We start from the raw sequence: 13,028 nt of genomic DNA, 5'->3' as shown, positions 1-13,028 counted from the left end.
ATGAAAGAAAAACAGCCAGTTTTACTACAGAAGCAGAGTCTTGAAAATGCAGAAAAATGAAAAAAACTTCAGTGACTTGACTATTAAAATACTGATATAGATGTGCCTAGTCAATGGTAAATGGCTAGCTCAAATTTTAACAGCACACAGGCAGTAAAAGGAATCAGACACAGACAATATAAAGGCATAGAGCACCAGACCTATAAATCCATCCAATTTTCACTGGCAAATTGGCATCAAAAATAAAATTCATTTGTAGTTTGTAGGCCTCAATTCCATTTTGCAGGACTCAACTTCATTTTGTAATACTTTGTCTAAGCTTTAAGAAATGGTCTTTGAAGACTTGTCCCAAACTAAAGCTCATTGGAAAGCTATTCGGTATAAGTTGTGACTCTTGCCCACTCTGCCCCGAACACGCCTGCACAAAGGTTGCTGTATCTAGTTTTACAAACAAAACTCCTGGTATAATTTTATAGAATACTGTAAACCGCTCAGATAGTTCTCTCAAATTCTGAATAAACTTGGAAAATTTATGCATGAAGACTCTTATAAAATGACCCCTCGCAATGCACATTCCTCAAGGCCCAGTTAGGGTGAAATAGGACAGCAGCTGAGCTGAGTATATTCTTATATTTATACCTTAGAAACATAGAAACATGATGGCAGATAAAAGGCCAAATGGCCCATCTAGTCTGCCCATCTCTTTCGCTCTCTGAGAGATCCCACATGCCTATCCCAGGCCCTTTTGAATTCAGACACAGTCTCTGTCTGCATCACCTCTTCTGGGAGACTGTTCCATGCATCTACCACCCTTTCTGTAAAAAAGTATTTCCTTAGATTACTCCGGAGCCTATTACCTCTTAACTTCATCCTATGCCATCTCATTTCAGAGCTTCCTTTCAAATGGAAGAGATTTGACTCATGCGCATTTATGCCACATAGGTTTTAAACATCTCTATCATATCTCCCTTCTCCTGCCTTTCCTCCAAAGCATAGATTCAGATCTTTAAGTCTATCCCCATATGCCTTATTATGAAGACCACGCACCATTTTAGAAGCCTTCTAGAGAATGACACGGGGAAAAAATATGTCCCCGTCACCGCCCCGTCACCGGCCCACCATCCTCTGCACCGCCCCGTCACCGCCGTTCCCTTCACCGCCCCGTCACCGTCACCGCCATCCCTTTCACCGCCCCGTCACCGCCACTGCCATCCCATTCACCGCCCCGTCACCGTCCCCGCTGCATCCATATAAGCCTTAGTACTGTAATATTTAGCTTATTCCTTTCTTATAAATCAAAGTTCCTGCTGCTGAACTAGAGAAAGAGATGTTCAGCTGGCAGGGCTTTGTTTATAAATTTTTATCAACACAACTAATATACTATTTTATCCTAAAGCAAAAAATAAATAAATAAATATAATTTTTTTTTCTACCTTTGTTGTCTGGTTTCTGCTTTCCACATCTTCTCATTGAATTCCTTCCATCCACTGTGTGTCTTCTCTCTGCGTCTTCCATTTGCTGTTACTGTGCCTCTCCCTTAACCCCCCCCCCCAATTGGTCTAGCACCCATCTTCTTCCCTCCGTTCCCCCATAGTCTGGCATCTGTCTTCTTCCCATTCTGTCTTCCACATTTCCCTTCGGGGTCTGTTCCTCTCCACCCTCCTTCAATGTCTGTTCTATTCCTTTCCACCACCACCCTTCCCTCCCTCCTTTACCATCTGTTCCTTTCTACTACCCTTCAGCTCCTCTCGCGTGGCCTATCTACCTTCCTTCCTCTTATTTTCATGGCACGTTACAATGTAATTTGTGCAAGCCACTGGAGCCTGCGAGCTCGGTCCCTGTCCCATCCCCACAAACCATCTCGCTTCTGTGCTCCTATTTTCTCCATTTCTAATATCTCCCCTATGTATCTGTCATTGCCCCCCCTGTGTCCATATACCATCCCCATGGCATGTCCCCTTTATGTCTCTGTCCCTATGCCCCATGCACATAATTTCCCCTCTTTCTGTTACCTTCCTGTGTCCAGATTTCCCCTATCTTCCTCTTCCATACCAGTGTGTCTCTTCTTTTCAACCCCATCTAGCTTTTTTCCCTCTTTCTTCCCCCCCCCCTGCTTCTAGCATCTGGCTCACCTGCCAGTCCTTCCCTTTCTTTCCTGCTGTGGGTTTTTCTTTCCGACTTCATCCCCTTGGCCCAGAATCCTTTTCCCTTTCACTCCCTCCTTCCAATTTGAGCCGGGAACACTAGCGATCGCACGGTCCCCGCAGCTCACACCCGCCTGCCCAATCGATTCTAGTGTTTAGCCAGCTCTCTCCCTTCTCCTCACCTTAGTTTATAGATTTTCTTTTTCGGCGACCCGCACGCTATCAGAGAGCCACGCACGCGCGGCTGCTCAGTGTTCAATCTTCTGCTCTGCTGCAACTTCCTGTTTCCAGTTGCGTCAGAGCAGAAGATTGAACACTGAGCAGCCGCGCGTGCGCGGCTCTCTGATAGCGTGCGGGTCGCCGAAAAAGAAAATCTACAAACTAAGGTGAGAAGAAGGGAGAGAGCTGGCTAAACACTAGAATCGATTGGGCAGGCGGGTGTGAGCTGCGGGGACCGCGCGATCCTTCATGCCTCACTGCGGGGACAAGATCATTCACCGCCCCGCGGGCGGTGAATGGCCTTGTCCCCGTCGCCGCAGCGACTGCTAGTTTTCTTCCCCGTTTTCGGCGGGTGACCCGCGGCTAAAATGCGGTGGCCGCGGGTAAACCGCCACCGTGTCATTCTCTAAAGCCTTCCTCTGGACTGACTCCATCCATTTTATATATTTTTGAAGGTGTGACCTCCAGAATTGTACACAATATTCTAAATGAGGTCTCACCAAAGTCTTATACAGGACATCAATACCTCCTTTTTCCTATTGGTCATACCTCTTCCTATGCACACAAGCACCCTTCTAGCTTTCATCTCATTGCAGAGTTTCCTTTCAAATGAAAGAGACTTAACTCATATGCATTTACATTATGTAGGTATTTAAACGTCTCTCAAGAACACTATCGTAGTGACAATTAAAACAAAAATTCAAAATTATGATTTAAACGTCTATCATAGCTCCCATCTCCCAACTTTCTTCTAAAGCAGGGGTAGGCAATTCCGGTCCTCAAGAGACGGAGCCAGGTCAGGTTTTCAGGATCTCCACCATTAATATGCATGAGATGGATCTGCATGCACTGCCTCCTTGAGATGCAAATCTATCTCATGCATATTTATTGTGGATATCCTGAAAACCTGACCTGGCTCCGGCTCTCGAGGACCGGAACTGCCTACCCCTGCTCTAAAGTATAAAGATTGAGATCTTTAAGTCTGTCCCCATACGCCTTATGATGAAGACCACATACCATTTTATTAGCCTTCCTCTGGACTGATTCCATCCTTTTTATATCTTTTTGAAGATGCAGCCTCCAGAATATTCTAAATGCGGTCTCACCAAAGTCTTATACAGGGGCATCAATCCCTCCTTTTTCCTACTGGCCATACCTCTCCCTATGCAACCTAGCATCCTTCTAACTTTTGCCATCACCTTTTCAACCCGTTTGGTCACCTTAAGATCATCACATACAATCACACCCAAGTCCCGCTCTTCTGTCGTGCATATAAGTACTGTATATAAATTCTTCACCCCCTAAAATGTACTGTTCCCTCGGGTTTTTGTAGCCCAAATGCATTACCTTGCATTTCTTAGCATTAAATTTTAGCTTTGGAACAGGTATAAAAATATTATAAGTAAGGTAACTTGCCTCAAACTATCTAACTATCTGGTGAGGTGAGAGATCAAATTTTGTAAAGTGTGTGTTATTTGGGATTATTGTACAAGCCTATTTGAAAAGTCCATAAGTGTCTCTGTTACCTTTATGAAATTGGCACCTTTAGAGCTGGTACTGTATTATGAAAATTACTCAGCCCTCCCCCGAGTCCATAGCAATGCAACTCAGATAACAGTGATTAGTGCTTCAATTCAATCTTTGTTACCTAAAGCTTTTATAAACACCTCTTTCTGCAAAAATGTACAACTGAAGGAAGGAGAGAAGCCTCTGGCTTGTGAGCAAATATGTAATGGGCTCTTTATGATGATATAGCATTATGTCTGTCTTTGGACACATGATGGATGCCTCTAATTTATGTTGGCCTGGTTTGGCCTCAACTGGTGTTTGCTTGGTCAGGCATATTAAATATCATTAACCTAACGGCACTCAGAACCAATGCTTCCAAGTATCCATTTCATTTTTAATACATCAGCAAACAAAATTCAGGAAGTAAAAGTATGAGAATCAAACAGTATTGGAAGCTGCAGGTTCTGCATTTACTATTCTGCAATATTTCACCAAGCAACAGGCATAGTTAATGGGAAAGTGTCTTAATTTTTTTCCATGTTTCTATATTGCCTTACTCTACTGAAGGATACAGAACCATTTACACTGATTGTATAAGGAGGAAAAATGTAATCTTACCTGCTAATTTTATTTCCTTGCGCCCTACAGGACCAGCATCAACATAAGAATTTTGTCCCCTTAGCAGCTGGTGTAGGCAGAGAATAACTAATTTTCTTGTAGTTTTCCATACAGTCTCAGCATTCCAGTATTCCTATTATCTAAGCCTGAGTGAAATGGTGTGGTTGCTGAAACAAATAAATATCTACTCCCTCTTTAATTAGGTAATCAAGAACTTAAAGTTTCTCTCAATTTCCTTAAGAATAACTATAAGCAGAATATCTGTATTTCATATGCTCTACATACCCAGAGTAAACAAATTAGATAGGTCCTGGACTGGTCTAATAGGACTTAAGGAAAAAAAATTAGTAAGTAAGACTACATTTTTCCTTCAATTTTGTCCCACCAGACCAAGTCCAAACATGTTGAATCTGGGATCTCAAGACATCTGCTTTTAGGATGCTTGCCCCAAAGGCAAATGTGCTCCCTAGACATCTAGAAAACAATTCTAAATTGATTTAAGGACAATCGAGTGGCTGACTTAACTAATATCAGTAGCAGAAATTTGTAAGTTCAACTCAAGAAGTCTGTGCTTTATCTGAATGAGCCCAAAGACCAGCAGGAATGATCTGTACTTTTGCTATAAGGGTTATACTCTGTGCCAATCTTCCACAGTATGCAATGGTCATATTTACTTTGAGAAACTTTGAGATCAAGCCTTTTTTCCAGCCCAATCTATAAGAATGCTAGAATTATAGAGACAGAGGCCTGAAATGGGGAAAAGCTCTCTGAAGCCACCATCATCAAACACCTTCCACACCCAGACAAAAACCAAGGAAATCAACTTTTCCCAAGCTTGCTTCCACTTTTCCAGGAAAACAGCCTTTTTTTTTCCTTAGGCCCAAACTTTAAAAAGCTGGGCCACAAAGCAGAATGGAATTTGATAATCTAAAATGATTAGGCCCTACGGCAAAATATATTTAGATTGTAGACCACGGAGTGAAGAAAGAAGATGACCTCTTTTCTTCTCCATATGAAGGCCTCATCAATGGATTGTGCTACTTGTCCCTAATGAGCTAGAAAGACAATTCCTTTAATTCCCATTCTCCTAAAGCAAATGTCTACTGAGGCAGTCTATGTCCCATACTCTTGCTATGAGAATGGCCAGGAAAGCAAAAGGATGTTCCTTTGCCCTCTTGGTCAAAAGGCTACCTTCCAGAACCACCTAGGAGCTTCTAAGACTCTTTTGCACTTCATATATACTACTGCTCTGGCGATGGCCAAGAATATCCACACCATTTTCCCTGCTAAGGGACTGATAAGAACTCTTGCAAAGCCTTCCTAATGATTCTTATTTCTAGCCTATTTATCAACCGCTTCACCTTTGTTGCATCCCAGGGTCCTCAGACTACTTGTTCTTAGCAACATGCCCTTCCCTAGCTGGAAAGCTGGTATCTGTAGTGAGAATAATCAAAAGTAGGAAAAGCCAACTCCACTCCTTTGGACAGGCTCTCTTCCTTCAAACCATCATTCCAAACTAGTCCTGATGTCCCCCTGCAAAGAAGTCTCATAGTGTAGGCCTGTGACAGACATACTATCTCAAAGGAGTCCTTTGCAAAAGTCATATGTGAGCTCTTACCAATACAGCCAGGTCTAGTGCTGCTACCATATAGCCTAAGATCTGTAAGTAATAACAGCTATGGAAAGTATGGTCTTATAATTGACTGCTGAGACCAGGATATCTACCTTTTGTTGTTGGAACTTTTCATTTGTCTCTGCCACAACAGGGCATAGTTTCATCATTGCTCATAAGAACATAAGAATAGACTTACTGTGTCAGCCTAATGGTCTATCTAGCCCAGGAGCCCATCTTCATGGAGGTCAATCCAAGTCACAAGTACCTGGTAAAAACCCAAACAGTAGCAGCATTCCATGCCACCAATCCAAGGCAAGCAGTGGCCTCCTCCATGTCTGTCTCAACAGCAGACTATGGAACTTGTCCAAACCTTTTTTAAAACCAGCTACATTAACTGCATTCACCACATCCTCTGTCAACACATTCCAGAGCTTAACTATTCTCATAGTGAAAAAAATTTCCTCCTGGAACTTCAAGTGTCCCCATGTCTTTGTAAATCTTGATGCAGTAAAAAAAAAATAAGAAAATCAATTTACTTGTTCACCACTCAGGATTTTGTAGACTTCAATAATATCTCCTCCTCAGCTGAATTTTATCCAAGCTGAAGAGCCCTAACCTCTTAAATTTTTCCTCATAAGAGAGGAGTTCCATCCCCTTTATTGTCTTGGTCGCTGTTCTTTGAACCTTTTCTTGTGCCGCTATATCTCTGAGATAAGGAGACCATAACTGAACGCAATACTCAAAGTGAGTCTTGTTTGCCATCCCTTTCTTAACAATTCCTAGCATCTTACTTGCTTTTATGGCCGTTGCCACACATTGAGCGAAAGGTTTCCACGTATTATCCACGATGACACCTAGATCTTTTTCTTGAGCACTGACCCCCAAGGTGGACTCTTGTATCCAGTAACTATGATTTGGATTATTTTTTCCAATGTACATCACTTTGCATTTGTCCACATTAAATTTCATCTGCCCTTTGGATGCCCAGTCTTCCAATTTTCAATCAGCCTGGACTCTCCTACTCCGTTCTATTTCCTTAATCACCAGTTGAAAGGAAATGACCTTTACTGGTTTCCAACTACTCTTAAGAATAGGGTTCTCTGACTATCTTCCTCAGATTAAAACTTCCACTATTCTTAGGGCATATAAATCCTGGGGAATCATCTAACAAGAGATCTTCTTGAAGAGGCATAAAATCAGGTTTAGTTTAGATTCTGCTTAGTACACCATCTTTAATTGATGAACAGCAAAATAATTTACAAATATATAACCTTAGCAAACCAAGCATAGCAGTTAACAATAGGAAAAACAGAGAAGGGAAGCAGTCACCAACCGTTTTCCATATGCATTTTCAAAGTAGAAAGTCTTGAGTCACTTTTTGAATTTCTCATAAGAAGTCTCAGCTCTTAAATATGCAGGCAAATTATTCCAAAATGAAGTCCAATAAAGAAAACTGACGTGTAGATTCAAGCCAAGCAAGAAATATTCTGCGATGTAGTGGATCATGACAAATTGCCAAATAAGGCAGAAGGCCCACCCAAAAAGCCTTATAAATTTGGAGCAACACTTTGAAATGGATCCAATAACTGACTGCCATCAATGTTCAGTGGTTTCGAGAAGAGAAAAAAATCATACCTCCTAACTGAACAGAGCAGCCTGATTGCAGCATTTTGTATATTTCTAGGATGCTTGAGATTTCCTATTTAATGCCACAGTACAGTATGCTACCATAATCTCAGTGGCTTAAAATGAGGGAATGTCTCAATATTCTCAAACTTTCCATCTAACAGGTTAGAGAATGACATGGTGACAAATTTTTCTCCGTCCTGGGGGAACTCATTTTCCTGTCCCGTCCCCACTCAATTCCTGCAAACTCTGTCCTCATCTGCACATGCCTCAACACTTTAAAATCATAAGTGTTTGAGGCTTGTGCAGTTAAGGCAGAGCTTACAGGAATGGAGCAGGGACAGTGACAAAACTAGTGGGGACGGAACAGGGAAATTGAGTTCCTGCAGGAACGGGAAAAATTTGTCCCCATATCATTCTCTACTCCTGGTCACCTGAGGAACTCTGAGCCTAAAATCTGAGATCAATCCTCAGGCTCCTAGATCTCTTCCTATTTAGGCAGCTGAGGAACCCTAAAGAGAAACAAAGGAGAGAGGGGTAAAACCATCACTAATTGTTCTTCTCAGGTACTTTAGTTAGATTGTGAGCCTTCGGGACAGTAAGGGAATTTCTAAGTACCTATCTTACTTATTTTATTTTATTGTATTCCTTAATGTATATTTTCTGTAAACTGCTTCGAACCTAACGGATTAGCGGTATATAAGAAATAAAATTACATTACATTACATTTTCTTAGTCAGAAGGTCTAGTGCACCAAGAGCACCAACTCCACAGAAAAGAGTAGTTCCTTCCTGGAGAATCCAGGTCCTGTTCTCTGAGGACTTCCCAGATCTTAGTGATTGCCTAGTTTTATCTAGGCTCACATAAAAGTCCTACTACTTAATACACTTCCCTCTATAAATGATAAAGTAACTTTTTGTAATAACAGCTTCACATATGATAGGAATAGCTCAGAGACATGAAGGGGCACAAAAGAGGGTGTGAACCCCCAGCCACCTCACCACGTCCTGCTCCTTAATGCGCTCCTTTGTGCGCAACTTTGGGTGCAAAGTTGGGGGCAACGTTGGTTTTTCCCTTATATTTTTAATCTTCTTTTAGTTGCATCTACGAAATTCGTTTTTACATCTTTCTTTGGAAAAACTTTTCTAAAGTTTTTTCTTTTTTAATTATATTTTATTGCTTAGTTGTTCCAAACGTTTTAATGGATATAAAGTCATCCTCAATTCCGGTCCATTGGGGCCACAGACCCCCTTCAGTAGTTTCTACAACAAACCACAACCCTCCGAACCGGACCATATTAGAAAACAAGTATACCTTAAATACTTTAGCTGCTCTTTCACCTAATTCGCTAAACATTGCTATGATTAATGTTCGTTCACTGCGCAGCAAACAACATGTAATAAAAGATCTAATAATCGAACATTCTTTAGATATTCTCTGTATTACAGAGACATGGCTCTCTGAGGGAGATGAGGCTTATCTCTCCTACGCTAGTCCTTCCGGTTACAACTACAAATATAATCACCGTGTTGGAAAGAAAGGTGGAGGCTTAGCAATAATTTTTAAAACAAGTCTATCTGTCGTAGTTGAATTAACACAAACTAACAACACAATTGAAGCTATTCAAGTTAAAGTTAACACGAAGCCTAAAATAGATCTATTATTATTATATATCCCTCCGCCAATTAATCAGTCAGTGGTAACACATCTATTATCCATAATTTCTGATTTCTCTACCACTTCACAAACTCCTCTTCTTTTGGGTGACTTCAATGTTCACTTTGATGATACTTCCAATCCACTTACATCCGATCTGTTGACTCATATTAGCGATCTCAGTTTTGTAATTTTAAACTCGGACCCGACTCACATCTACGGTCATACATTGGATGCGATTCTTGTTCCCTGTAGATTAAGTTCCAATTTTTCTCAACCTATTTCACTTCAAGTTCCATGGTCTGATCACTTCTTGATTCAAACCAAATTATCATTGCCATCTTTTAAGTCTATTTTACCAGCCCCGAAAATCATTATAGTAAGAGATTTTCAACACATAGATCATTCACTTGTTCCATCAGCATTTAAAATTGACTCAGAAAAATTTAGCGCTGAACCTCTAACCGAACAAGTTACCATGTGGAACAAGGCATGTAAATCTCTATTAGACAAAATAGCGCCTCTAGTAACTAGGAAAATTTCTTCAAAAAAATTAAGAAACCCATGGTTTAATGCTTCTTTAGGCCTACTCAAACAACAAATGCGTTCAGCGGAACGCAAATGGCGCTCTAAACCTACCCAGGAAAACTTAAACAATTACAAAAAATATTCACAGCATTATCGACAATCAATTAATATCACTAAGAAAAAATTTTACGCTAAAAAAATTTCTAACACTAATAATTCATCTACCTTGTTTAAAATTCTTAAGCAATTAACAGTTTTTAAAAACGATAAATTAAGCCTAACTGAAGAATCTCCAACAGCTCAAGCATTAGCAAATTATTTTCAAGAGAAAATTACATTGATTAGATCAAAAATCATTAACAAAAAATCCACCGTTACTAACTTAACTAGTCCTGCTGAAAATGATAATATGATAACCAGGTCCCAGACATTTCACGCTACACTATCTAATTTTCTCCTTCCATCTTTGAAAGCTATAGAAAACATATTACACTGTATTAACATTAAAGGCTCCAAACTAGAACCCATTCCTCCATTTTTTTTTAAACGACACTTTACAGTTTTTGGGCCTTATATTCTTCAAATTATTCATACTTGTTTATCTAAAGCCAATATTCCACCAGACTGGAAACATTCCATCATATCTCCAATCATAAAAGACCCAAAAAACAATTTTGACAATTGCTCTAACTATCGTCCAATAGCAAATTTACCCTTTTTATCCAAGTTAACTGAAAAAATCGTGTTTCAACAATTGGTAGATTTTGTTGAAAAAACGCATGTACTCCATCCGAACCAAACAGGTTTCCGTACAAACCATTCTACAGAGTACACTCATTACTTGGTCTCACTACATCTATAAATTACTATCTGGACCATCATACATCCGTTCTACTAATCTCCTTAGATCTTGCTGCAGCGTTTGATACCATCGATCATCATCTCTTATTGCAACGTCTTTCTTCTATAGGAGTAGCTGATCAAGCTCTTGAATGGTTTCGTTCTTATTTTTCTGACAGAGCTTCAACAGTACATTTTAATAATTCAGAATCAAAATCCTATCATTCTAACTTCGGTATACCGTAAGGCTCTATTTTATCTCCTTTATTATTTAATATCTATTTGGCCCCTCTTCTGACCCTCTGTCAATCAATAGGGTTTACGGTTTACGCTTATGCCGATGATCTACAATTACTGCACCCCATTGACCCAAATAACCAAACTGAGATTCAGGCAATTAATCATAAATTAAGTAAAGTCCACGACTGGTTAAATATAAACAAGCTTTCTTTAAACATTTCAAAAACTAATACTCTTCTCTTCCCTGGAAAAGAGGGAGCACAATTAATATCTCCAGTCATTATCGAAAACATTCCACTTCCATTAATCACAACTACAAAAATTTTAGATGTTCTAATAGACAATAAGTTAACATTTCGACCACAAATAAGCGCAATAGTTAAAAGTTGTTATTATAAATTAAGAATGATTAGATCATTGGCCCCTCTTCTTGATATTAGTTCCCTTAACATTCTGATCCATTCACTTGTAATATCAAAAATGGACTACTGTAACTCATTATTAAAAGGAATCTACCACAAAGATTTAAAACGCTTGCAGCTTATTCAAAACACGGCCATTAAGATAATCTCGGGTGCAAAAAGCACAGTTACTTACCGTAACAGGTGTTATCCAGGGACAGCAGGCAGATATTCTTAACGTATGGGTGACATCACCGATGGAGCCCCGGTACGGACACTTTTAACTAGAAAGTTCTAGTTGACCGCACCGCGCATGCGCGGGTGCCTTCCCACTCGAAGGAGGAGAGCGTGGTCCCCAGTTAAGATAAGCCAGCTAAGAAGCCAACCCGGGGAGGAGGGCGGGTCCTAAGAATATCTGCCTGTTGTCCCTGGATAACACCTGTTACAGTAAGTAACTGTGCTTTATCCCAGGACAAGCAGGCAGCATATTCTTAACGTATGGGTGACCTCCAAGCTAACAGAGGGGGAGGAGGGATGGTTGGCCATTAGGAAAATAAATTTTGTAACACAGATTGGCCGAAGAGTCCATCCCGTCTGGAGAAGGCATCCAGACAGTAGTGAGTAGTGAACGTATGAACTGAGGACCAAGTGGCAGCCTTGCAGATTTCCTTGATGGGCGTGGAACGGAGGAAAGCCACAGAAGCAGCCATAGCTCTGACCCTGTGGGCCGTGACAACACCTTCCAGTGAGAGACCGGCCCGAGCATAACAGAACGCAATGCAGGCAGCAAGCCAGTTAGAAAGCGTCTGTTTAGAGACAGGGCAACCTAGACGGTTAGGGTCGAAAGATAAAAAGAGCTGAGGAGACGAGCGGTGAGCCCTGGTACGGTCAAGGTAGTATGCAAGGGCACGCTTACAGTCTAGCGTGTGTAACGCCTGTTCCCCAGGATGAGAATGGGGCTTCGGGAAAAAGACAGGCAACACAATGGATTGGTTGAGGTGGAAGTCCGAGACCACCTTGGGAAGGAATTTAGGATGGGTACGCAGAACCACCTTGTCATGGTGAAAAACAGTGAAAGGTGGGTCGGCAACCAGTGCATGCAGCTCACTAACCCTCCTGGCAGAGGTGATGGCAATGAGGAAAAGCACCTTCCACGTCAGAAATTTGAGTGAAGTAGTGGCAAGAGGCTCAAACGGAGGTTTCATGAGGGCTGATAAAACCACATTCAGGTCCCAGACGACTGGAGGAGGCTTCAGAGGTGGTTTTACATTGAAGAGGCCTCTCATGAACAGGGAAACCAGAGGATGAGCCGTGAGCGGTTTCCCGAGGATAGGTTCATGAAACGCAGTGATGGCACTGAGGTGAACCCTGATTGAGGTAGACTTGAGGCCAGCATTGGACAGAGAGAGCAAATAGTCCAGTACAGTTTCCACCGCCAGTGAGGTGGGATCGTGGTGATGCAGTAGACACCAAGAGGAGAACCTGGTCCACTTCTGATGGTAACATTGGAGGGTGGCCGGTTTCCTGGAGGCATCCAAAATGCGACAGACAGGCTGAGACAGATTCTCTGGAGAGGTCAGCCCGAGAGAAACCAAGCTGTCAGGTGGAGCGAGGACAGATTGGGATGTAGTA

General features: G+C 41.3%; 1 protein-coding gene across 6 annotated transcripts in view; it reads right to left on the bottom strand.

The window, feature by feature from the left end:
• The window catches only part of GRAMD4 (GRAM domain containing 4), a 148,146-nt gene that overhangs the window by 12,564 nt on the left and 122,554 nt on the right, over positions 1 to 13,028 (bottom strand). The gene's annotated exons all lie outside the window — the stretch shown is intronic.

Source organism: Geotrypetes seraphini, chromosome 9 (assembly GCF_902459505.1).
Source record: "Geotrypetes seraphini chromosome 9, aGeoSer1.1, whole genome shotgun sequence".
In the NCBI taxonomy this organism is placed as follows: domain Eukaryota; kingdom Metazoa; phylum Chordata; class Amphibia; order Gymnophiona; family Dermophiidae; genus Geotrypetes; species Geotrypetes seraphini.
This window is presented reverse-complemented; position numbering and strand designations above follow the sequence as displayed.